This window comes from Macrotis lagotis, chromosome 7 (genome assembly GCF_037893015.1).
Source record: "Macrotis lagotis isolate mMagLag1 chromosome 7, bilby.v1.9.chrom.fasta, whole genome shotgun sequence".
NCBI classification, from domain to species: Eukaryota; Metazoa; Chordata; class Mammalia; order Peramelemorphia; family Peramelidae; genus Macrotis; species Macrotis lagotis.
In genome coordinates, this window is record NC_133664.1 from 196,271,724 (window position 1) to 196,299,719 (window position 27,996).

General features: G+C 33.1%; 1 protein-coding gene across 8 annotated transcripts in view; it reads left to right on the top strand.

Annotated features, from left to right (window-relative positions):
* The window catches only part of EPS8 (EGFR pathway substrate 8, signaling adaptor), a 242,441-nt gene that overhangs the window by 90,646 nt on the left and 123,799 nt on the right, over nt 1-27,996 (top strand). Inside the window, exon 1 of one of the 8 annotated variants that reach the window (XM_074194365.1) lies at nt 8,096-9,050. The exons of 6 other annotated variants lie outside the window; for them this stretch is intronic. The gene's annotated coding sequence lies outside the window, so the exon portion shown is untranslated. Of the gene's footprint in view, nt 1-8,095; nt 9,051-27,996 lie in introns of those variants that run through there. One more of the 8 variants, XM_074194366.1, reaches the window with a different exon arrangement.

The window sequence follows — 27,996 nt, forward strand, 5'->3', positions numbered from 1 at the left end:
AACTGGATTGTAGTGGAAGAGTGGTGGTGGTGGTAAAGATCAAGAAAGATTTCACCTAAGAGGTGGTCCCTGAGATGAATCTTCATGAAAGTTTGAGGCTGTAGGAGGAAGAGGTGAAGAAGAAATCTATTCCAAGTATTTGAAGAGGTACCCAGATGGGAATTTAGACAATAGTTTGGCCAAAATTTGAAGTATTTGAAGGTGAGTAATATAAAGTCTCTGGAAAGGTAATGGAGAACCAGATTGTGGAGGGTTTTAAAAGTTGAGGAGTTTCTGTTTCATTTTGATGATGATACTTGTCCTCAAAGAAGACCATGGCAATAGGGAGGTGATGGCATGACAGGCACATGAATTGGATTTTCTCCTCCATAACCATCTGGGTCCAGTGACCAGATGTGACTCAGGATGACTAGAGATAACCCTGGGTGCTAGGCAATCTGGGTGAAGTGACTTTTCTAAGTTCACATAGCTAGTCAATGTCAAGGGTCTGAGACTGAATTCAAACTCCTGTACTCCTGACTCCAAGGTCTATGCATTACACTAGAATTAGTAGAAAAGTCTTTATCTGTTTGTCTAGCTATCTTTTAGGAGAGTGATATGGCCAGGCCTATACTTTTGGCACCTGGGTAGTATATGACCTGGAGACACACACACACACACACACACACACACACACACTTTGGAAGTAGAGAGATAATTAATTACAAGGTAGAAGTGAAAAGGATCCAAATTCTAAGAAAGTGGGTTTATGAATGGAAAGGGACAGATAGTAGAGATATTATTGAGATAGAATGATAAGACTTGAAAACTGATTAGATATGAAGTAGAGAGATGAGATAATGTTGATTATGATGTTGTAAGCCTGGGCAGTTGAAAAGGAATTCAGAATTTTGGAACAGAGCAGAATTGAAAGGAGATGATGGTTTTTGTTTTGGACATAGTGAATTTGAGATGTGCTTGTTGGACATTCAGTTGTTGATGTGGGCCTGCAGTTCTAGAGCAAGAACACAACTGAATAAAGATTCAGGGATCAATTTAAATGTGTATAACTAATAATAGCTACCATGTACATATAGTCTTAAGGTTTGAAAAACACATTATATTTACTATTTCATTTGATCCTTATTATAACACTATAAGGTAGGGGTTATTATTATCTCCATTTTACAGATGAGGAAACTGAGATTGAGAGAGTTGAAGTGACTTGTCTACATTCATACAGCTATTAAGTACCTGAGGAAGAATTCAAACTTGGGCTTCTTGATTCTAAATTCAGAATTCTTTTGTGTCATCCAACCTCTTCTAGGAATGATAATTAAATCTGTACGAACTGATGACATCACTGATATCACTGAGAGAATACAGAGATAGAATAGAGAACCTAGGAACAAGCTTTGGGGGAAAGCTCACTAAATGGGGAAGAAGTTGTTCAATTGTTTCAGTCATGTTTGTCTCTTCATTACCCCACTGAAATTTTCTTGGCAAAGCTATTGAATAGTTTATCAGTTCTTTCTCTAGCACATTTTGCAGATGAGGAATTTGATGCAAACAAGATTAAGTGACTTGTCCAAGGTCACATAGCTAGTTATTGTTTAAGATATGATTTGAACTCAGATCTTCTTGTCTCCAGGGCCAACACTATCTCCACTGCACCACCTTGCTGACCCCACTGATTAAAAGAATTTTTCAATTAATTTGATAAACTTACATAATTAAATTGATCAGTTTGGACTTTTGAAAGACCTTTCCCATATAGACTCTGATATAATAATTGATCTAATCTGGGTGATGGGACTGTCTCTAAATTGACTGGGTTGACTAGATTTTTGGGAAAATGATCTCTATTAGGAGAGATTACACTTTATGCTTCTTTATTACATCAAACTGAAAGATCTAGTGAGTCCTTTCCCATTTTCTTCTGGAATGTGCATGAGCCTTTAATGTCTCCCTGGAGCATTTGAGAACTGCATACTTATTCATTGGGCCTAGAGGAGAGTTCCTCCTTTCCTTTTGCTTTTTATTTTATTTTTCTAAGTACTGATCAGAGATGGAAGAACTAAGAGTAGAGTTTCTTTGATCTAGAGATGATAGTATCCAAGAGGGGGTGAAGTACATGTGAGAAGCACATAGTAGTTACATATGAGTCAAGAGGACCATTCATGAGCCTTTCCCTTCCTAAACTTCTGATTGATGGTTAGAAGAATTGTGGTGGATAGATGGGAAAGGATTTCCCAGGTAATATGATTTTGACCATAAATCTGGAGAAGTAAGAGGCAAAGAAATTCAGCAATAAAGAGAAGAAAATAGTATATAGTATAAATTTATACTAGACCCAGTCAGCAGCATGTCACAACTTCCTCCCCATAGTGTTTACTATCATGTAAGTAAGAACAGAGAAGGTAAATGATAAAAATGACTTAGGGTTAGTTTGATGACATATGACTAGCAGTAGGACAAGGCAGAAAGGAATTCAATGGAAGATGATAGCATGTAGTTGAACCTTGATCAGCTATATAGTCAGAATTGTAAAGGAATAAAAAATGAGTATAGGGTGAGAGAGGAAGGAATTGAGGTTATTGTAAGGATAAAGAAAAGGTTTAGAAAGACTAGGCAGAGGGAGAAATAGAAGGTTACTAATTTAGGGTCCAGATTTCTACATCATAGAGTATAGGGGAGATCAATCAGACAATCAATCAATAAATATTTATTAAGCCTTTATTGTGTGTCAGTAATATGCTGAGATAAGATGCATCAAAAGTATAGCCACACCTCAGTATAATCCACAGGTTCTTAATAATTTTTATGTCCTTGACCAAAACTTTGGAAGTCTGGTAAAGCCTGTGGACCCCTTCCCAGAATAATATTTTTTAAGTGGACAAAATAAAATATAGAGATTACAAAGGAAATGAATTATATTGAAATAATTATTTTTTAAAAATAAGTTCACAGATCCCAGGTTAAGAACTGCTGGGTATAAAAAGGTTATGTGAATATATAGGTCTTCAGGCAGTTGACAAATTGGGAGTACAGAGTATGTGAAAGGACATAACTGTGTTGATTAAGTTCATGATGACTATGAAGACTGGGGTTAGAGTAGAGAGAAAGACTGTGTGATGGGTTTTCAATTCCTTAAGGAAGGAAGAGGACTGTGGCTGGAAATTGGAAGATGATTACACCAAGGATCTGTAAAAGTTAATTAAATAGATCAATAATGTGCCTCAAGAGGGATAAAATAACTGAAGAAGCAATGAATTTCAAGGGGTATTGCCATTCCTGCTTGTGGTTCGGTTTATTGGAGGCATGAGACAAGGAACACCCAGTACTGAAGCATGATCAGAGAAGTACCTTTAAAGGAGAAGGTTCAGTTGGATGATGAAAATTATGATAACTAATATTTATATAATGCTTTACAGTTTGTAAATTGTTTATTTCATTTCACTTGGTCCTCAAAACAAGTGAGGTATGTGCTATTACCCTGTTTTATAAATGAGAACACTGAGGCAAGCAGCATTCATTTTAAATGACTTGCCCAACCAGGGTCATGTAGATTAGTGTCTGAGGTAAAATTTGAAGTTGACTTCCTGAATCTTGGGTACAGAATTTTATCCATTATGCCACATATTTGCCTATAATGGAAAAAAAATCTAGAAAATACATCTATGAAGAAGGAAAATTTGTTAATCACAGAGTGGGAGTTTTAAAGATGATGCTGAAATAGGGATAGACAAAGGAAAAACAAGGGCTGTAGAAAGATAGGGCTAAAGCATATAAATATGAATAGATGAAGAGAGGAGAAAATTATTTTTCCTTCTGCAGATATTAACTCTGAATCCATTCTATCTAAGCATCTGGGTCAATAAAAATCTGGTATTCCTACATCCAGAAGAGGATCTTGTGTGGAAGGCATCCTGTATTCAAATGCCAAGATAGTGGCATATTCTTCGAGAACACTTTTTCTTTTATTTCCTAGTCTTTCCATTGGTTGTTCTCCACCCCTTCTTGCTTTTCCTTTGCCTCTTTTGCCTCATTGTGAACCTTTCTTGAACAATGAACAAAAGTGTACAAACTAACTTAAGTTTAACTATTCTGAATATATTTTTATTTATTTACATTGGGCATGGGAATATCTCCCAATAGAATGTGAGCTCCTTGAGAGAAGATTGTTTCATTCTTTGTACTTGTATCCTCAGTGCCTACCACAGTGAATAGAACACAGTAGGTACTTAATGAATGGTTATTGAATTCAGTTATTTTGAAAATCTGCTTGGTAGGGTTTTCTACTACTTCCTGTGCCCTGAGGCTAAGGGTCTGTTATGATTTAAATGCCTGTCTTTAGGAGCAAATTATTGCCTCAGACTCCCAGAGACTGAAGGTCTATGAAAGCTTTGAGTCTATTTTGGAGAAGAATTTATAGGACTTCTGTCCCCTTTAGGGTAGTAATTTTTTATACATTATAGGATAGTGATAATAAGAGGCTATTAGAGAGCTGTTTATAGCATTAATGGAAAACTGTTTTTAGGATTTTGAAACCACTTGTATAATATGCAAGGTTATTTTAAAACCACATCTTGAAATTATTCTGAAACACATAATATGATTATACTTCAAATATTAGATGCTTTGGAATATTTGTGCAATGTCAATCATATTATGAATACCTGCTTATTTACCAAGTACAGTTTGTCTCTGGTTTGTCTTGGCCCTGTGTCCACAGGTGTCAGTCTGCCAAATTCCTGTGTAAACATTTTAATTTGCTTTGGTCCTCAAAAGTAAATGAATATGTTCTATCTTTTATAACTGTTTATTCATCACTGTCAATTGAGCATGCATGTTTTGTAAAAAATCAATCTATGTAGAGATTAAAGCAAGCCATCACCTTAAAAGACTACACCCTCCCTTTCTGGATGACTTAGTTGCTACAGGTAGTCTTCCTCTCTGAACCCTCTACCCATTGGCCACTTCAGTGGCCAAACAAAACAAGTCTAATTCTTCTTCTGCTTATATGGCAGACTTTCATATGCTTCATCTACTCGAGGACATCAATCTTTGTTTACCCTTAAATCTTATTTTCTCTAGGTTAATCATGCTGCTTCATTCAGCTATTCCTCAAATGGCGTGATCCATTTAGAAGCTTCACCATTTTGATTTTTTTTTCTGTGGTCATATTCAAGTTTTTTCCATGCTCTTCCTAAAGTATACTCAAGATATCCAAGGTACAGTGTAAGAGTATAATGGAATTATCATCTTGTTTGTACCAGTCACCATACTTTTATTAATGGGGTTTAGCATAATACTACCTCTTTTTATTGCTCTATTGCTCTGTTGATTCATATCAATTTTGCAAATCTCTAAGATTTCCAAATTTTTTTTTACATTAACTATTGCCTATCCATCCTTTCCCATCTTCCTCCTTTTCTCCCCTCTCCAATGTGTGGTTCTCTTCTTGACTAGAAATGTATGATTGAACATTTATTCAGTTCGATGAATTTTTATAGATTACCTGGAATTTGTAAGACATCACAGTAGATACTAGGGATACAGAGACAGAAACTTAGTAGTCTCTGAAGAGCTTATATTCCAATGATATTCTCTCAAATGACATTTGATTTAATTTGCTTCTAGCCTGTTGAAATCTTTTTTGGATTCTCAATTTTTTGCTCCTTCGATTGTGGCTCTCAGCTTTATGCATTTGGAGATTAGATAATCATATTGATTGTGCCTTCAACTGTGTATTTCATAAAAATGTGGAATAATATAAGGCCAAGGACTGAAGGCCTGAGGTTCTCCTCCTAAATGACTATTGTTTAAGTCATTCATCCAGTTTATTCATTTAACTATATGCTCTTTCCTAACCTTTCTAGATTATCCATGAGTATCATCTTATTATTTCTCCTCTTATTCATATATAAATTACAAAAGCCTCTCCTGATTTATGTGTTCAGTAGAAGGTATGAAGGATCTTTCAGAGCTTGAGCATTCAAATAAATAGCCAATTCTTTAATAAAAAATGAATACAAAACTCACCAATTGAAACTGTTCCTAAAATCATTACAAAAACAGTTCATAAAAGTATAAGGCAATGAAAAGCCACATGGGCATGAAAATTAAAAGTATTCAGCTAGCAGGTTCCAAGGAATCTCAGGAGTTCTCTGCCAAAAACCACTTCTATATTCTTGCCAACAAGATCAATCCACCTGGGGTCAAAGCTAACTTAGACTTCCTCTTTTTTGCACAATAACTTCTTTGCTTACAAAGGTTCCAGCTGGTCTTGTGGGAGTGACAAAGGTTAACTTGTGCTTCCCCAGTTCCACCAGTGGCTAGGTCTACAATCAGCCTAGGTCACCTCTCACCTCTGGACATGAAAACTTCCCATCCCACTCTGTCTTACCATGAGCCAAAATCATGCAATCCAACACTTAATAATAGACTGATTTCAACTAGAGTTCATGGCCTTCTAAGGCACAGACTATCTTGATCATCTGTAGCAGATAAAGGTACAGAGTTGAGCATACAACTGCTACTTAACAAAAGAGAAATAAGTCTGCTTTCATTTTAGTGTTCTAACAACCTTTGTGTGATCAAGGAGAAAACAATTCTTCCAAGCATCAGTGCTAAGGTATCAGATGTTCTGGATTCATAGTCTATATATCTGAAATTCACTGGCTTGTTACTTTGGACTTGTGCTAGTTTGGAGATTGAGTTTTTCCTGATTATAAAAATGCAGACATTGGATTAAATGGCCTCTGAGGTACTTTCCACCTCTACATCTAATTCTGAGACTGAAGTTCTGTTTACCAGTCCATTTGTTGTTTCACAAAGAAGACATTCTGGATGCTTTCCCAGCTTATCTCTATCTATTGACTTTTCTGACTTCCTTTAAGTCCCAACTAAAATCCTATCTCATATAGAAACATTTGCCACATTATAATTGGCCATTCTCTCATTTACTAAACAAATAGACCAAGATTGCTAGTCTACTTCTGATTATTTGGCTTGAATCTATGATAGAATTCTGGATTAAGCTATGTAATACAATAATAATATAAAAATTAAAATTTATATAGGGCTTTAGGGTGTGCAAAACAGTAATATAATTTGTATCTCTCTTTTTACAACAATCCTATAAACTAGTTATATTTTATACACACACAAACAGATAGATGGTGTTACTGTTATATCCATTTTACAGATGAGTGGTTAAGTGGATTTCCAATATCAATAAGTGTCTGAGGCTGATTTTGAACTCAGGGTTTCCTGCCTTCTGAGTTCTAGTTCTCTATTCATTTCATTGCTTAGAGGCACATCCTGTGGATACATTATTTGATGCTATTCTTTTTTTGGGAATTATTTGTGATATTGTTCCACAAATTCTTTCTTCAAAGTAGACAATTTTCATCCCTGAGGAATTGGGGGTGCTATTCAAACCAATCAGTGTATATGTCTCATTAATCAGATAATGGTGTTTTCTCCTCTTTGTTGTTTTTTTTTTCACCAAGTAAAAAGCACTGATTTTGGAGGCAGATAATACTCCATAACTTATTAACATGTGTGACCTTTGACCAGTCACTTCACTTCTCTCAAATTTGTCATGTATAAAATGAGAATGTTGGACTAAATGAACTCTCAATTGATGATTAACACGATAATGGGCATCACGGGTAAGTGCGCTTTATTTGCACACCATCCATATTACTACTTCCTCCTTCTGACTCCAAAAGTTTTGGTAACAGTGAATATATCAGGAAGATTTTTTTAAAGTATAATTTATTTAGTCTTAGAGTGCAACATACTCCCAAGTGCAGCCTTAACCAGACTACAGTATAATTGGAAAATATTTAACAAAATAAATATAAATACAATAAAATGTAAATTACATTTTAAAATTTCAACATGGTGCTTGCAAAGTTCCTTAGGTATAAATTGATGGCCTCTGATTTTGAAATAATTTTAGATTTAATGGCAAAATGCTTTAATAAAATCCTTAAATAGAATAAATCTACTAGAAGTGTGATTTAGATTTTTGTATATGTAATGATTTTGTAGTTAATTTTATCATATTCATTCAGAGTAGTTTTGTTCTGACTGAAACTGTTTTTCAGTTTGAAATATTAACTATTAATATTTAGGAACATTTGTATGCTAGAAATCAGTATGGAATATTGGATAGATTTACCAATCGTATAGTCAGACCTAAATTCAAGTTCCATCTGTTACACATATAAATTCTGTGGTCCTAGACAAGTCACTTAACCCCAAGTCACAGTACTGTTGATTTCCATTTAGTATACAAAGTTTCTGCATTTTGAATTCCTTATGCAAATAAAATCACAGGTCCAATTCATTTGGTTTACTTAAAACTAAAGGAGAACTAAAAATGTCCTCTACAAACATTTGAAAAAGAAAGAACACTAAATAAAGGAAGAAATCACTCTTTTTACATCAAGCCTTGATAACTGTACTTACATTTAAACCCAGAATTATTACCTGCATTAGTTCACCTTGACCTCTTATTTCCTTTCAGTACAGTTTATTCCTGATGAAAGAAGGTGTACCAAGTTGAACCATACAAAAACAGTGCTAACACAGTATAAATGCAGCATTTGGAACATTCACAATCAAATACAACATCATATACTGTAAATTAAAAAGGGGGAGGGTTTCTTCTAAGTGTTTATGGGTTGATTTGTTCACACCCTGCAATAAAATATTGTCAGTGAACAGGTCAAATTCCAAAGTAAACTACAATCATACTGAAACTAAATTTAACACAGTTTCAGTACGGTATGAAAAATATTTAGTACTTTGGCCCACCAGTTCTCATCTATTGATAGTCAGGGAAGGTCTCCTGTAGCTGAGATTTTAAGACAGAGGTTTCTTTCTTCACTCAGTTAAACTTGGAAAGGAACTCTTCATGTAAGTAAATTGTATAGGAGAGGAAATGTCTGTGGTGAGGATAAGCTGTTTAGTCTCATTTTCTGTGTAAAGAGTTCTGAAGAGAAGCTTTTTCCTCCTTCCTTTTTAGTGGTGTTGCATATCATTGCTAATACAAGGTAAGTGTAAAATGTAAATCTTGGAACTGTTTTAGAATTTAAAGGACTAAAAAAAAGCCTCAGGCATTTGGGTTTTAAATGAGAATGATGGAAATGTTTGAAGTTCAGAGGTAGAGGCTATATAGTATATATATCTCACTTTGTCTTTTGAAATCATTCATTTTATACATGTATCTATTTGTTTGATACATTTAAGAATATTATTAAAAAGGTCCATTTTGTCCAGTGTCGGTTTATTTTCTTTTATTGTTTGGTACTAGAAACATTACATATTTTGTATTCTGAGATAATATACTAGATTGTCAGATACAATTGTATCATCTTGATAATAGTGTATAAAACGTGAATATATAACTTCAATTTGCCGAATTAGAAGACAATTGTTTTACTAGTTTCATTTCTGTTACATTTGTTATTTTTTCTAAATATTTTCAGTAAATTTTGGTTTTAGGAACTCAGATGCCTCTTTTCAAGGATAAATTTGATTTGGACTGAATTGTTATGAGTAAAAAAATTACAATTGTTAAAAATATAATCAACTACAAAGCAGATAACTTCTGTATCACATTAACCTTATCACTAGTGCATTTTCTGATAACATGTTAAAGGATAACTTTGATAGTAAAGATCATCATTTCCCTTATAGATGAATATATATATTTTGTCTTTAGGATTTACAAAATATTTAATATGCATTATCTAATTTATCTCAAGATTTCCAAACTCACTGGAAATGTTATCATATTCCTTAATGAGGAATTCAAATTGTAGAAATAGTAGGTGACTTAGAGATGGTAGTACTATTATTGGCAGAAATAGGATTCAAACCCTCATCTTTTCTGATTCTAAATTCATTTTTTTCAAGCATTCTACAACCATCACCTGATTTTGCTACACATGTAGGTGCTCATATATCATGCAATCATATTTGCATATGCTCTTAAATAATTTTCTACTTCTAAGATTCACAGTACCTTGAGCAGAGAAATAACAAAAATATTAAGACAAAGATATTACTTTTTATAACAAATAAGGAAAGTAGAAACATTATTGGCAAGAAAAATTTGCTTATTTATAGCTTTGAGTTCCTTAGAAGAAAGCTTCATTGCACAAAATATTATGATTATCAAAAGGATCTAAATTTGTAGAAATTATCAAATTATCAAAATGATCTAAACTCATAGAAATTTATTATATTCATACCTGAAAAGAAAAAATAAATGAAATTTGCTTTTCAGTTTCATTATGAAGAAGTTTTCATCAAAACTGATTTCAAGTTTTTAATGTTTATATAAATATAAAAAACCTTAGATTTTCTCTACTGAAAATCATTGATAAAAGTAAAATTAATAAAATTTGGTCTTTTTTTTAGTTCCAAACCCTGAACATTTAAAGAAAGTCTTATTGTTACTTTCTGTTTTTCTGTCACAACCTAATAAGTACCTGCTCTCCCTCCTCCCTCCTCCCATAGAGTCTTTTCTTATATCAAAGAAAAATATTTAAGCAAAATTAAGATATAGGAATTGAGTCTGGCAAGATATGCAACAATTCACTCCCTAAATCAACACTTTTCTAGCAGAAGGGAAAAAGTGTGCTATACCATCATTATCTTTATATCCCATAATATATCTTGTATAATCTGAATTCTGTCATCTTTTAGTGTAATTTTCATTTGCATAATTTCTTATGTGATTCTTTTGATTTGGCATCAACTCATACTAGTCTTTTCACATTTATCTAAATCTTTAAGTACTTTTTTAGGGCATAATCTTTCATTGCCTTCATATTCTTTTCTTTCCATTCTCGTCTATAGTTAACGTAGCTCAGTTCTATCATATCCTTTACTATTGATTCCCTCCCATACCCTCAATTCTTTTGATTTTCATGCCTTCCCATGCTCCCATCTTGAATAATTTCCATGATTCACCTCTATTCTTGGACCTTGAGTTGTTCTTGAATGTAGTTGCAGGAAATGATGTGACTCTGGTATGTTCAATACAAAGTTGTGATATCTAATCTCAACTGAGCCCTCACTATAGCAAAGCAGTCTTTTAGTCCTTCCTATCTTATTTTCTGACTCTCTCCCCTCAAAAGTTTACAGCATTCTCTCCTCTCCTTAAATTTTCCATACCTCACTTTTTTTCCTCAACCCATTCAGCTAAGGATTTCATTTCACACTTTATAAAGGAAGTAGAACCTATTCTCAAAAAATCTTTCCCCTTTTCTCACTATATCTTATAACTCCTAAAATAGTACATCAGTTCCATTCTCTTTTACTTTTCTTTGAAGACAAAATGATTCTTCTCATCCCCTCCCATATTCAATCAAACTGATCCTAACATCATGTCCTCTGTCTCTAATCCTTAATTTCCTCCTATCTACTTGTTCCTTCTTTTTCTCCTTCTCTTCCATTGCTGTCCTTCCTTCTCCTCTTCCTTCTCTCTCAATCAAATGCCTAGAAAAATCTGATCAAATTCCATCTTCCTCACTGCTAGTACCTTCCCTCTGAAATTACTTCCCATTTACACTGGATATACCTAATATCTGCCTGATTGTTTGCAAGTTGTCTCTTCCCATCCTCAATGAGAATGTGGCCTCCTTGAGGCTAGGGACTCTACTTTGTATTCTCATACATGTTTATACTGCTTAGCACATTAATAAACTTTTTAATAAATGCTTCTTGACTTGATTCTCCAAAATTATAGTGATCTTTTAACTGCTAGATCTGATAATTTTTTCTTATTTTGAATTAACTGTAGTCTCCAACACTATTTTCCACCCTTCCTCTTTACCAGTGCCTCTCTCCTCTCTGGGTTTTTATGATTGATTTCTTGATTGTCCTCCTACATGACTGCTATCTCCTTTTCACCCTCTTTTGGATCATTATCAATGAAAACTAACAGTTTTCAACACTGATTTGGCTATTCTTCTCTCTATATATTCTCATACTTGGTGACTTTATTCCTTCCATGTACTTAATGACTGGCTCTTTTATATATCTATTCCTACTTTCACTCCTCAGTTATGGTCCCACAACTCCAAACAGTCTATTGGACACTCAGAACTGATTAATTCATAATACTCTCAAAACTCAGATCATCTGAACTGAATTTGTATTCTTCCCAATTATATTTCTTTTTTTCACTTCTAACTGAAAAATTGTATTTTTTTGAGTTACCTAAAAACATTCTAGATGGGACCTATAGACTTCTCCAAACTTTCTTAGATCTATGGTATAAAAAAAGATTAAGTGCTCTAGCACTAAGTCATGCTGAATTGGGGAAAGCTTCTCAGAAGAGGTAGAATTGGCGCTGGTCTTTAAAAGATCAGTAGGATTTCAACAGAAATGGGTGGATGGATAGCATTCCAGACATAGCAAACATCATGAGTAAAGGGAAGGAGGTGGAAAATCACAAAATGGTATATGGGGAATAGTTCAGTGTAACCATAGCACAGGGGACTGAGAGAGGCTAGAAAAGTAAAGTGAAGTCAAACTAGAGAGGCTCTTGATTGAGAAAGTAAGTTTGAACTTTTGTTAGTGGTTCTCAGTAGGACTGAAGTAGAAAAGTTTTTCAAATTTTTGACCTCTTATGAAACTTTTTATTTTTTAACCTCTGCATTTTAATTCTTAAAGCAGATAATCAGGAAAGTCAAAGAAGGTGAAGCAATATACAATTTCAGAGCACATAATCAGGGCATGTAAGGAAGTATAAAGTAATGCTGGGCAGGTGAGATAATGCTAAATTGAGGAGTAACTTGAACATTAAGCTATACTTTAAACTTTATTTAATAGGCAGTAAGGAACATCAAAGGGATTTGAAAAGGAGTGACCTGTTCAAATAGGCAATGTAATAAATAAGAGTGTAGCAGTGTTGCATTTGAATTCAGGAGTTGAATTTGGTGTTGTATTTGAATTCCATCTTACATACTATACTAGCTCTGTATAATCATGATCATGTCTCTTAACCTGAAGTCTCAGTTTCCTCTTTGGTAAAATGGGGACAATAATTCTTGTATAACTAGCCTCACAGGTGGTGTGAGAGAACAATTGTAAGATCATAAAGTTCTACACAAATGTGAGTTGGGGAGAGAGTAGAAGCAGGAAAACCTATTAGGGCCCTTTTACTCTAGCCCAGGAGGGTTGTATTAAGTATACCCTTATTAAGTTGGTAACAATGGGAATAGAGAAGAGGGGATAGATAAGTTTTTATTTTATTTTTATTTTTTATTATGATCATCAGAAACTAATTATAAACAAAAAAGTATATTATACAAAAAGTATATAAGTAACTATGAACTTACATTTATATGTTCAATTAAAATATATATTAAAGTTGTCCTTTTTTTAAGGGGGAATTTCCTTTGGCATATATTATTGAGTTTTTGGTTTTGTTATTTTACAAACTGAAGCAACACTGAGGCTTTACCTCAAATGGTTCAGACCATCAGATTATATCATTGGATATAAAAGGGTGAATGTAGAATATTACAAGACTTAATCTAAACCCAATCCTCTCCCTCAGAGACTAAGTGAATGGTGCCTCTTTATTCAGTCTTCTGGTTTGTATGGTTCTAGATTTAAAGCTGAGTTTTGTCCTCCCCAATTCTGTCTTTGTTTTGCAAAGTCACACAGTCTGGGAACCAGAATAATATTTTGTTCAGCATAAAAAGCCCTTTGTAGCAAAAAACATTCATAAGTGTAGTTATTACTCTAGGCAATTAGGAGCTTAAAATGATATGCAAGAATAAAAGGAACAACATATTTCTTAGTTATAAGAAGAATGTGTTTTCATAATTAACTAAATTCTTGTAAAACTAGTAAACTATAAAAATATTTCATTGTTACAGTAATTTTCTCAAGACCAATTTGTTTTTTTCAGCAAATATGTTTTAGTAGATTCAAACTCCAAAACCAAACTTCACTGGAAGCTTCACTGCTAAGTACTCTTCAGCCTGCATTGTGAGTGGCTTGGTATTATAGAAGGAGCTTTGAACTTGTCATTGGGAGAGATCTGAGTTTGAAATGATATACTCTAAACATCTCTAAAACTTAGTTTTCTTATCTATAAAATGGGAATAATGTATTGTTATGTTAGTTAATAATATATTTCCTACTTATGAATTAAATTTATGGGATAAGGTTGCTTTGAGGAAAAGAGTTTGTGAAAATACCTATATAGATAAAAGTTGTTATTATTGAAATATTTGCTTGCATTAATTCCTGATTATTCAACTTGAAGATTATATGCTGACATCTCAGAGCTGTTACTTATTCTCACTCTGGAGCTGTTTATTTAGTGGTTATGTTCCTATTAGTCTAGCTACTATAGCAACAAATAGAAATGAATGACTAAATAAGATGGGGTCAAAGTCTGCAATCAGAAGTGACATCATTATAAAGAGAATTAAATACATATAAATGTAGGGAAGATTTTGGGCATGAGTCAGACAGTCAACTAGAGAAATGTAATAGTAAGGAAAAATGGTGATCAGGGAAGGAGGAAATAAAGCCATTTTCCAGGAATCCTTTTAACTTAAATATATGTTAGTGCTTACTATGTGAAAGTTAGTGTGCAAAGGCACTACTCAGATATGTAAACATTTACATGGAAATAATCTGGCAAAATACTATTGTGCCTAGTATAGAATTGAACATCAAAAGGCATCTGCCATCTCTTTAGGGAATATCTTATGAGGATTGCTCCATTCTCTTATGTAAGCATGAGACAAACTCATTGAATCAAGAAGGCCGATAAAACCTTTGTACAATTGTTGGAATGTAAGTATTCTTCTATAAGAGTTTAGGTCAGTCTTTTTTCAGTTGGATGTAATTCTTTGTAACATTTTTGTTTTGTTTGGCACAAATACTGGAGTGGTTTCTTCCATTTCCTTCTCCAGCTCATTTTATGAATGAGGAACTGAGGCAAACAGGGTTAAATGACTTGCTCAAAGTCACACATCTAGTAAGTGTTTCAGGTCAGATTTGAACTCAGGAAGTTGAGTCTTCCTTAATCCAGGACCAACAGTTTATCCACTGAACCATCTAACTGTCCCCCAACTTAACACTTAGATCTATATTATATTCTTGTGCAGTTCTATCATCATAATATACATTGGACCAAAAACTTCTAGGATCTTAGCAAGACCCAAGTCATCAGGATTGAAGAGGAATCCCTTTGGGATACAGGTCATCTGGCTTAGACATAATACCAAGAATTTAAGTCAGTCAGATATATCGAGAACTATAGCTAAAATTAGAGTTATTATCCCTTCCACATTGTGGGGACTAAGGGCACAACTTCCCCACAATCCAAAAAAATCTATGTAAAAAATTTTTGACTCTCTTAGTACTAGAGAAGAAATCTGTTTTTTTCTTTTTCTTTTATGAAGTGTTTACAGTACCTTATTGTAAAATTTGGGTGAAGTATTTGGTCATAGACTATATATGTAGATGCATATTAAGTGAAAATACTATTTTATATATATATATATATATATATAATGCATTTTGGAGTTTCTAAACTTTTTCTGTCATCTGTGACTTTTGCAAAATTCCACCAGGATTCCCATTTTATTTCTTATACTGACCTACAATATATTGAAACCAAGATGGGGAAAGTCATGATGTGGAAGGGATAACTGAGGTTACAAGTAATAAGGGCACAAGAGCCAAGGATAGGTCAAAGAACAATTTCAGGCAGTATTTGTCACTTAAATGTAGACTTATGCAAACAGGAATTAGAAAAAAGAGCAGCTCTTTTTGATCCACTAAGTCAGTGGACAGTGTTTCACAGAATAACAGGTTCTATAAAAAGTAAGAAAGGTTCTATGAATGAATGAAGAAAAGGAATTTAGGAAAGACTGAGTCTTCTTAGTGCTGTCTCAAGATAGCATTGGAAATCCAAGTAGAAAGGAAAGAAAAGCCCTGTTTTCAAGTACTTGAGGTTCTACTGGGGAGAGACAACACATATAGTCTGTAGAAAGGTCCTTTGCTCCTTTGGAGGCTGTGGCCAAGCAGATGATAATGCATTGATTAAACCATATCAGTTTCTGGTGTGGAATTATTTGATAGTACCAAGGATTTTATCAAGGTTTTCTTTTAGCAAGGCTTTCTGTAGCTATGGCTGTTGAGAAAGAAGGATCTGCAGTACTTGCAGAGAAAGTATTTGATTGTTTCTCAATAAGAATTGCTTTTTTGGACCATGGATGAAGAGCCCAGACTGAAAATAGGGACATTAGCCTGGGTCAGGTTGGAAGTACTGGTGGTAGGAGACTTTTCAGGGTCTGTTAGCTTAAATCTGGTAGTTGGTATCATTGGTATTGGCTGGAATGAGGATATCAATAAGGATTATTTCCCTCAAGGACAGTTTCAGGGTCCCAACTAGTAGCAGTATGTTCACAGTTTGGGAAGAACAAGGGCATACTTATACTCATTCCATATTGGTGGGATGTGGGGAGGGGCACAAACTTTCAAGTGTGTTGGCCCAAGGAAACTGTACAGTGCAGTGACAATCACTGGTGTTTTTTGGCAAAGAAGCTAGAGTGGTTTGTTATTTCTCTGTCTCTCTTTGACTCTCTATCTCTCTCTCTCTCTCTCTTTCTAAAATATAACATATTGTTAGGCTTTTTTCAGTCATGTTCAATTCTTTGTGACCCTTCATTTGGGGTTTTTCTTGGCAAAGAAATGGTTTGCCATCTTTTCAGATGGAGGAAACTGATGCAAATAGGATTAAGGGACTTGCCCAGGATCACTCAGCCAGGCATTGTCTGATGCTAGATTTGCATTGTTTTTCTGACTCCTGTCTAAGTGCTCTATCCTTTGTGCCACCTTGCTGCCCTATATAGTATATATAATAAACATATCAAATGCATGTATATACGTATGTATATGTTCATGTGTATAGCCTCTGGGTGTCAGTGATTATTCCTTGAAACAGTTCCTGAAGGTGTATGATTTTCCAGTTAAAAACTAACTAGTTAAAATTTTCTAGTTAACAATTGACTAAACATGTAACTGCAAGTTAATGACAACTTTCCCCTTAAAGTTTTGTCTTGACATTTTAAAAAATAAATCTTTTCTTAGAATTGTTTACTCTAAGCATTTCAATCTTTAGAGGAATTTTTTTTTAAATATTTGATTACTGGAAAACTTTTAGAAGTTTTTGTGGATGTACTGTGGATTTGAATAATGGCTTTAACTAAAACCATTTTTATAAGTGTTTATAAAAACATTTATAAAAAGTGTTTACCATTACCTTTGAAACCACTTTAGCAGATCACAGATAATCACATGTTTTTCTTCTGGATTTTTACAATACCAATATATGTTGTTTTATGCATTAATATCTTTTTTAATTTTAGAAAGATTTTACTTGAGTTTTACAGTTTTTCCCCCCCAATCGTGCTTCCCTCCCCCCACCCCCACATAGCACATAGGCGGTATACTAGTCTTTACATCATTCCCATAGTATGAATTGCTTTAAGTTGAATGTGGTGAGAGGGAAATCATATCCTTAAGGAAGAAACATATAGTGTGAAATATAGCAGAATTACATAAGACAATATTTTTTTTAAAAATCAGAGGTAATGGTTCCTGGTCTTTGTTCAAACTCCACAATTCTTTCTCAGGATACAGATGGCATTTTCCGTCACAGATACCCCCAAATTGTGCCAGATTGTTGCCTTGTTGGTATGAGCAAATCCATTAAGGTTGATCATCACGCCCTTGTTGCTTTTAGGGTAAACAGTGTTATAGATGGTAGACATTCTGAATTTTTATTTTGAGTTATATTTTATATTACTTCTCTTGATTTTTTATGAAACATTTGTTTTCAGGTATGGCATATTTATTTTTTTCACCTCTTTCTCTTCCCAGTAATTCTTGTGGTTCTTGTGATTTGAAACAAACATCAAAAATAAAAAGAAAACAGTTTAGCAAAACAAACCAATAAACTGGTCACAATCCTCTGCTATTATAGTTCTCACTTTAAACTACAACTTATTTCTATTTTACAAATCCAGATAAGAAGACACATTAATTCAAAACCAAAAGCATTTGATTGAACAACAGCAATATCAATAACAAGAAAATTACCTGACACTTTCTCTGACAGGTTTCTGGTTTTTGAGCAGAAGTGCTAAATTTCACAATAGGTCTTTCCTGGTCCCTACTTCTTCTGGTGACTTTTGCTCCCACACTATTTTCAGTCTACTCTATAATATTTAATAGACATATATTGATGTAAAGGTTATATATCAGTGTCTCCATCTTTAGAATATAAGCTCCTTAAGAACAGGAGGAAATGTTTCTACTTTAACTTTGTCTACCCAGTCCTTAACATAATGACCAATAAGTGCTTATTGATTGATGGAAATATGTAAGTACTCACAGATCAAAAGTAATGCTACATTATGTTTTTAAAATGTGAAAGGGAGATCTTGAACCTGCAGGACAGATTAAAATGTTCCTTTTGAAATCTGTAAATTCCTGTGCCAATATAAATTTATTATTATGAAATATTGGAAATCTAGCAGCAAAATCAGTTATAAAACTAGCTTTTATAGCAAACAAATTATAATACCTAGGATTTGTATGATGTCATAAAGTTTGCAAAGTACTTTACAAATATCTCTCTTTCTTCCATCAAGAGCCCTCGGGAGCAAGTGCAATGAATATGTCTATTTCACAGAAGAGGAAACTGAGGTAGACAGGTTAATTTGAATTATCTTTCATCCCAAAACTAGTTAAGTGTTGGCAGCATAGAACTCAGGTGTTTCTGATTCCATGTACAATGATCTATTTGCTGAGCCATCTGGCCAAAAATTGTTGAGGTAAATATTCATTTTTTTAAGCTTCCCCAGTTTAGGAAGACTAAGCTTGTAACAGAATGCATGGAGAACTTTAAACTATCTTCCCAGTTATATCCAAAACTTTAGTTTTTTTCATTCATAGCAATCTATTATGTGGAATATGTTTATGTAAAATCCATTCTTGATAACTAACTTTGATAGCTTTCTTATTAACAAGTTTTTATGACAATGCAGGAAACATTTTGGGAATATAAACAGTTGTGCAAATACTTGTGAGAGAGCGAACATATGTAGTCAGAGCATCTCATGGACATGGGTCTCTGGGATGCCTGGATTCCCTTTCTTCTTTCAAAGCTTACTATTGAAATGTAAAATGAGTGGCTAGAATAAGTCCTTAAGTAGAAGTGAGGAAGACCAAAGGAAGACCAAATTTTGAAGCCTGTCTCAGAAATTTGGGCAAGTCATTTAGTCTTTCTGATCCCCTGTTTCTTCTTCACTAAACTGGGGCTAATAATGCCATTTATTTTAAAGGACTGTTATGGTAATAACTTTTCAAGCCTTAAAGCACTATTTATATGTTATGTTATTTTTATGTCATATTATTTGTTGCTCTTGTGGTGCCAATTGCTAGACTTCTTTCTTCTGTAGGCTATGAGGAGGTAGGAGCTATTTTATGGTTTGATTACCTTTCTTTTCTTCACAGTCCAATCTGATGGTTCTCAATGGCTGATTCTCAGCACCTTCTAGCATCACTTGGTTGTTCTCTGAGTTTTAGCTCATGTAAAGTCTGTTCTCTGCAGGGGTAAGGGCATAGTTGTTTGTGTGAGCTTTGTACAACTAGCCCATAACCTCAGGGCTATTTCTATTCTCCTGTGAGTCATATCTTTAGTCTAATCCATTCAGCTAGGGAAAGGCCTTAGGTTAATTCTATTTTCCAAACTGCTTTACTTTGCTCACAGTTGTACCTCCATAAGATTTATCTGCTGTTAGGAAAGTATTATCAATTATCATACTATACCTGTCTGTTAGTTTGAAACTCCACTAATTACCTGAGTACCACTTAGAACCATAGGTATGCACTGCTAAATTTTATCCTTTGTTACTATTAGCACCAGGGTCTTTGGTCTCCATTTGTTTTAATAAGATTTAAAGAATTAATTCTTCTTCCCATTACTCCTTAGAATGAAATATTTACTTAAAATGAGAATTTTATAACATTAAAACAAATTACATAGAAAATATTTATTTTTGAGTACAATTTGATTTTAGCCTATATATAGATTTCCTTTATAGTCATTAACACAAGGAAATATGAAATCTATTTGTCTTTGCTACCTGTGTTATAGATCAGGGCTAAAAGCTTGACTTGTCATTTGTGGGCAAACCACTTTTCTGTTTTTCTGTGTGTCCATTTTTTAAATAATAATGATAAAAGCATCTACATCTCAAGAGTTTTTTTTTTTAGAATTTGACAGCATAATAGCACTTTTCAGATCTTTAAAAGGGTCAGTTCTTGGTTCTTTATGATCCATGGCTTACACATTGTAAGTCAAATAAGAGCTATTTATATTTGCTGAAGGGATTATATGTGTCCCCTTTTAGGATCAAAAAGATTGAAGAAATTGTGGGAGTCTCATAGTTGAATTGGTGATGCTGATATTTGTCCTTCATTCTCAAAGAAAACTATGACATCAGGGAGATGATGCCAAGACAAGCACATAATTGGATTGGGGGGGCAGTTCATGTGCTAATTGACTAGCCTCACTTTCTCCTCCAGAGCCATCTGTATCCAGTGGCCAGAGTCAGGATGGCTGGAAGTGGTCCTGGACTAGAGGCAATCAAGTTTAAGTTACTTGCCCAAGGTCACATAGCCAATAAGTGTCAAGTGTCTGAGTCTGGATTTGAACTCCCATCCTCCTGATTGCAAGGCCAGTGCTCTATCCACTGCACTGCCTATATGCTCTTTAGAGTTGAATTAGTCTTTCTGTAAAAGAAAAGGAAAAGGAATAAGCATTTATATACCTTTTATGGGCCAGTAACTGTGCTAAGTCTTTTACAAATATTTCATTTGATCTTTACCACAACTCTGAGTGTAAAGTTCTGTCATCCCCATTTTTCTAGTTGTGAAATTAGGTCAAAAGAAGCTAAATGACTTGTCCAGGATCACAAGAATCTGAGATGTGTCAGATCTTCCTGACTCCCAAGTCATCCTATCTCTATCCACTCATACCATTTAGCTACTTCAGGTAATTATCTGAAAAGAAAATAAACATTGTTCCTACTATCTCTCAGGCATTTTCAGAAGATTAAATGAGACTAGGAAAGTAAAAAGACTTCGAAAATTTTAAAGGCTTCAACTCATAACTTAGCATTTTAAGTCAAGGAGTTTTTATTTTATATTATTTTTCTAATTACATATTATGAAAGTTTTTCAATAAACATTCTCCCTTCCTACAATCCCCCCCTCTAGTCAGTGGTGAACAGTTTGGTAAAAGTTGTACATGTGCCTTTGTATTTAATATTTTTACATATTAGTAATTTTCTGTATAAGGAATTAGGACTAAGGGAAAAGAAAGAGTCATGGAATAGGAAGAAAAAACATAAGAGAAGTTTTTAAAAAGTGAACATAAAAATGGAACAGATTCTGTGTTTTTATTTTCATCTGCATGTGGATAGTCTTGTCCATAATGGCTCTCTCAGTGTTGTCCTAGATCTCTTAACTGCTGAGAGGAACTGTATCCATCATAGTTGTTCTACTCACAATGTTGTAATGTGTACAATGTCCTCTTGGTTCTCCTCATTTCACTTAGCATCAGTTTGTGTAATTCTTTCCATGTTTCTTTAAAGTCTAACTATTCTTGGATTCTTAAAGAACAGTAGTACTCCATAGCATTCATATACCATAGCTTGTGCAGCCATTCCCCAATTGATGGGCATCCCTTCAGTTTGTTGCTATGAAAAGGGCTACTATAAATATTTTTGAACATATTTCTTTTGGATAAGGTATAATATTGGAATTGCTGGGTCAAAGGGTATGATCAGTTTTATTGCTCTTTGGGTATAGGTCCATATTGTTCTCCAGAATGATTGGATTAGTTCACAATGACACCAACCATTAATGCTTAATGTCCCATTCTTCCCTCAACCTTTTCAGCTTTGAGCATTTTCACTTTTTGTCATTTTAACCAATCTGATAGGTGTGAAATGGTACCTCATCATTGTTTTAATTTGCATTTCCCTAATCAATAGTGATTTGGTGAATTTTTCCTATGCTTATATATAGTTTTAATTTCTTCATTTGAAAACTGCCTGTTTATATCTTTTGACCATTTTTCAATTGGGAAAATGACTTGTAATTTTGTAAATTTGATTTATTTTTCTATATATTTTAGAACTGAGACCCATATTACAACCCCTAGCTGTGAAAATTGTTTCCCAGCTTTCTGTTTTCCTTCTAATTTTGGCTACATTGATTTTTATGAATGCAAATTTTTTTAAATTTATTATATCAAATTCATCCATTTTGCCTTTTATAATGTACTTGCTTTCTTTTTTGGTCATACATTTCTCATTGCTTCCTTTTCCATAGATCTGACAGATTTTTTTCATGATCTGTTAATTGGTGCATTTCACTAAAATTTATTGGCAAACAGTTGGGAAAAATAATTCCAAATTATTTGTTTAATTTCTTCCTCATTGGTGGTGAGTTCACTCTTTTCATTTTTGAAACTGGTAATTTGGTATTCTTTTTTCTTTTTTAAAAAAATTCAGATTAACCAGGGTTTTTCTTTCCATTCTGTTCTCCACATCTTTCAATTGATTGTTATTTCTTTGGGAAAAAACTTGGTCATTATAATTACACAATAGTCAGTTTCTTTTTCCTTTTCATGTATATTATTTTAATTTGTATTTGATACTTTCCTGATTATTGCTTGATTTTGCTCTTCATGAATTCATATTCACTTTTCCTGTATTTCTTGACATTCTTTATAATTTTTTTAGTAAAGAAATATCCCACTAGATTCTTGTTCCACAATTCATTTTATCATTCCCCAATTGATGGGCACCTACTTTGTTTTCAATTCTTTGCTATCATAAAATGTACTTTAATAAAAATTTTATTGCATATAAGACCTTCTTTCATTTTGGAGACTATGGCTTGTGGTGAAATGTCTGGATAGTGGCATTAAAGGATTTAGACATTTCAGTAAGTTTTTTCTTTAGTATTCAAATTGTTTCCCAGATTGAACTTTGTTTTGACATGAAAGACATTATGTAACAAATACCCAGGTAGATATCCCACTGAATAAAATTTGCTGAAAAAGCTGTTGAATCATGTAATTTTTTATGATAGTAAGTGTCATTTTCCACTCTAGCAGTCATTAAACATGGATGCATGATTTTACTTTATTTGGTTAATATCAATGTTGTCAACTGTGACCTGACTTTTGTTTGTGTTTTATTTTTTTTTAATTGACGTTTTTTATGCACTGGATAAACATGCTATTGTTTTTGGATATATATTTGGATTCTTCTTTCTTCATTTTGTATTACATTAAAGAAGCCTGTTTGTATTTCTGTGAAACACAAATATTTGTTATTCCTAATGGAATTATAATATTTTATTATATTAGCCTGCCTGAAATTGTTTAGTCATTTACCAATTTACCACATATGTTTCATTTCCAGAACTTTGTTATCATAAATTAAAAAAAATTATATATATATATATACATATATATATGTGTATATATATATATATATATATATATATGTCTTTTCTTGAATGACCAAATGAGTTTATGAAAAAAGTATTTATTAAACACTACATTCCAAGATTAGATCATCTCCCCTTTTAAGAAGCTCACACCTATTTAGGGAAACAACACATATAAAAGAGTTGAGATGCTGGACAGATGGCAAAATCAAAGGGTCCTTAGGGTGTTACCAGCAGGTCAGATGGTAGTTTTGAAGAGGATCGTGGCAGAGCAGATGGTAAAACCTGCTGGCTCTTCATTTCACTGGAAGGTTCATAGTTTACATCTCCTCACTTATCCTAGTGATATGAATAGCCACAGATTTTTCTTCTTGGACCCAGTTTGAGTCTAGGTGGCCTGGGTTAGGAGATGGGAAAAGGGAAGAAAAGTTAAAACTTTTGATAACTTTCTTAGGGCATAATCTTGGTAATGAAGTCTATGGTGACAATGAATAGAATACTGAATTTGGATTTAGAAAGAGCTGAGTTTGAGTCCTGCCTCAGTGATTTACCAGCTGTGTAATCCTCAGCAAAGCAATTTCTCCCTCTTAGCTTTTGTTTTCTCATCTATAAAATGGAGTTAATAACAGTATCTTTCTCATATGACTGTTATGAGTGAAAAAGGGGATAATGTATATCAAGTTTTTCCAAATCTTAAAACGTCATCATACTAATTATTATTAATATTTCTGTTCCAATGGGTATTACCAATTTAGTATGTATTTGGATATAATTCCAAATTGCTGTCCAGAATGTTTGGATTCTGACAGATCTGTCATTAGAATTTATCATTCTTGTCTTTCCATAAGAGCCCACTTGGAGATTTTCTTCAGTATCTATATCTTACTCAATTTGAAATGATAAATTTTAAACTCTAGTTCATACTTCTTTTCTAAAAAGTATTTATCTGTATCCTTTGATCACACCTGCTAAGGAATTTTTAAAATCATATACATTTATGTTTCTACAACTATATTCATATTTTTTCAGAGGTATTATAGTAAAGGTTCCACTCACAAAGCACATATTTTCTTGTAAATATAGTTGAATTAATTTTATTGGCACAACATTTTTAAATTTTATACAAGTATTTTTTCTTTTGTAACTATCATATAGAGCTTGGGAATTATTTTTTCTCTGATCCTTTGTTGTGAAACAAGTAATCTTTATTTAAAAAATTTTTAATGGCATGATTTTACTTATATAATTTTCATTTTATTGTGGCTTATGGCATGACAATAAAACATTAGAATATGTGCCACATAATTTTTATCAAAAATTATAATGATGGTAAAAATTATATTTGACACATGATGCTGTAGGTCATCACATTTCAACATATCAATAACTTTTTTTTAGATATGGATTTATGTAACATTTAATCATTCTAAGATTTTTTTACATGAAGTCCTTACTTTCCTTCTTATTTTCTTTTGTTTTGATTATGTTTTTGATCACTTTTTCTGATGGAGTTCGAAATTCCTCTCAGGCAGTAGCAACTGAGCAAAGTATGTTTGGTTAAAGAAGAAACTTTTACTTCTCAAGAGAAATAAAGCTTCTTTCATTCTATGTTTCACTTGGAATTCCTTTCACAATTAAAGATGTTTATATCTAAAGAATTCTTGAATTGAAACACCTTGTTTTAAAAAGTTTGGGTGGTGTTGTAGAAAGACTGGGTGTTGTAGGAGGAAAGATTGAGTGTTGTAGTATGAATACTTGGGTTCTAGCCCTGTTTTTTATTTTTTGACCCTCATTGCTTATTTGTTCCTAAGGCAGTCACTTAATCTTCCTATGCTTAATTTCCCTCGTCTGAAACTGGAGGAAACTTGGATTACAAGATATTCATAATGATTTAACTCCTTTATCTTTCTCAGGAGTATATGTTAATATTTATTTGAGTATTATAGCATAAAAATTCTTAGGGATTTCAATACAAAATTCAAAAGGACTGCAGTTCAGTACTACAGTTCACTATACTAACATTGTAATTCCTGGGCAAAGAAAATATTTTGGGCAAGACATAGTTTTACTAGTGCCCTTCAAGTCATACCATATTTTTTATTCAGCTTACATATCATGAGCTTTAAATATGAGGAATGTCCAGAGTAGTGTTACCTTTGGCTGGACAGACCAGGGAGGAAAAATGGGATACACAGGATGGGTTGTGCAACAGCAAATATTTGATCTTTTAAGGGTAGGCTGGGCAGTTGGGTTTGGCTAGTCTGGACCAGGTTAAACTGAAGGAATCCATTTTATTTGAATAATTGATCTAACCATTTATTTTCCCCAAGCTAAATTATTGAATGTGTCATCTGTTGTGTAGATTTTAAAAGTGAAGAATGCATATAGTAATTATTCCACATGGAGACCTCTGTGGTAAATTATTTGCTGTAAAATAAATATAATTACTTCGTCTCTAAGAACTCTTATTTATCTTCCATAATGGAGTATGTCTTCTTGTTTCTACACCAGACATGGCAAACATGCATCCAAGGGGGTTTTTATATATGGTTAAACATTTCTATTTGAGTTTGATACCAATGTTCTGTAATACCCCCATCAATATCCATACTCTTCTCTCAACTAATAAAATCATAACTTTAATTCAGAACTTATCACCTCTTTCTAGGATTAGTACAACAGCTTCTTGGTTGATCTTCTTGACTATAATCAATCCCTTCTCCAATTTATCAACCACAGAATGTCAAATAGAAATTTTATGATAGCATAGATATCACAGTGCTAGGCTTCTGGTCAGAAGCTGTCAGTGGCTCCTTATTGACTTTAAAATATAAGAACTTTTTAGGGCAAAACTTGGATATGAATCCAAGGCATCTGAATACAAATCTAACATTTTCCCCACTCTGCTACAATGCTTCCACTCCACCATCCTTTTTATTTAACCTACTGTACTTCAATAAAGAATGATCAGAAGACTATATAAATTATATTTGATGTTATGTGAATAACACTAATTAAAATATCTTACTAAAAGACAATGAAATATATCCTAGATTATCAAATACAGAACTATTTTCTCAAAGGTCACTACCACCCAGTCATATCTTTGCCTTAGTCAATAGGACAGATGTGAACAATGAATAATAGCATGAATGTCTTTGTAACTGAGTACTTCTGATTGTAATCTAGTTTTGCCTACTTTGCAAAAATTTGATTTAGAGAGAAGAGATTATCTAGAGTAGATGAAAATGAAAAAGCTTAGAATAATAGCAGTGTATAATGTGTTCTACAAGTGAGTCCCTCTAAAAGAGGGACTTACACATAGACTCTTAATTATATGTCTTTCATTCATTCAAAAACATCAAAAGCCTTTTATGTGCCAGACACTATTAGGCCCTATAAATACAGAAACAAAGATGAGAGTTTCTACCCTCTAGGAGTTTATATTCTATTATAAATAAACAACTTGTATACATATCAGTGAATACAAACTATAATATGAATGTAAAATACATATATACATAATACAAACATAAAATAAGTATATAGTAATAACCAAAAGTTTATTTTTAAAAAGAATTTTAATATTGCTTCATGTGAATAGTATAATTTTAGTTGATTTGTTTTTAATTGATTTAATTGATTTTCCAATCATTTGATTCAGTGTACTAAGTAATTCCTTTATCTTTTTAAATCTGGAAACTTCCAAAATATATAATTATAAGCTGTCTTGAAGTGAATTTTATTCTGTTTTGATCAGCATTCTAATATAATGACCCTTGCATGAAATTTTTTCTCTTTAATTTGAAAGATTTCTCATTTCATAAAATATTGATGCTTTAATTTTTTCATTGTCACTTTCCAATAGCTTAATCTATAGGTAGTTTTGTAATTAAGAGAACATGCTAGATATAAGACAAAATATTATTTATGTCTGATACATTAGAATATACTGTACCTGTGGCTATTAATCCCTCCTTGTTGAGAAGGTATGAAACATAAAACTGTGTTTCAACATCCAGATTCTGAAATCAGGATTGGTTAGTACATTTTTTTCTGAATTTTGATGTCTTCTAGTGTTGTTTTTATTTATATTATTCTAGTCATTGAATATATTGTCCTCTTAATTCAATTTTCTTCAGTCTCAGTTTGTATGTCTCCTGAAACATCTTTGAATTTCTCATAGTATTTTTTGGGGGGAGGGAGGGAGTTGGGAGGATTGACTAGGCAATAATATTCCATTATATTTGTACTGTATAATTAGCTCTACTATTTCTCAATTGATATGTATTCATTTCATTACCATGGAAAGTATTATTATAAATGTTTTGGTTGAATTTAACTTTTCCTTTTGTTTCTGAAGCTCTTGGAGTGTATGGTGAATAACTGGCCAAAAACTATGTTACTTTTCTACTGTAA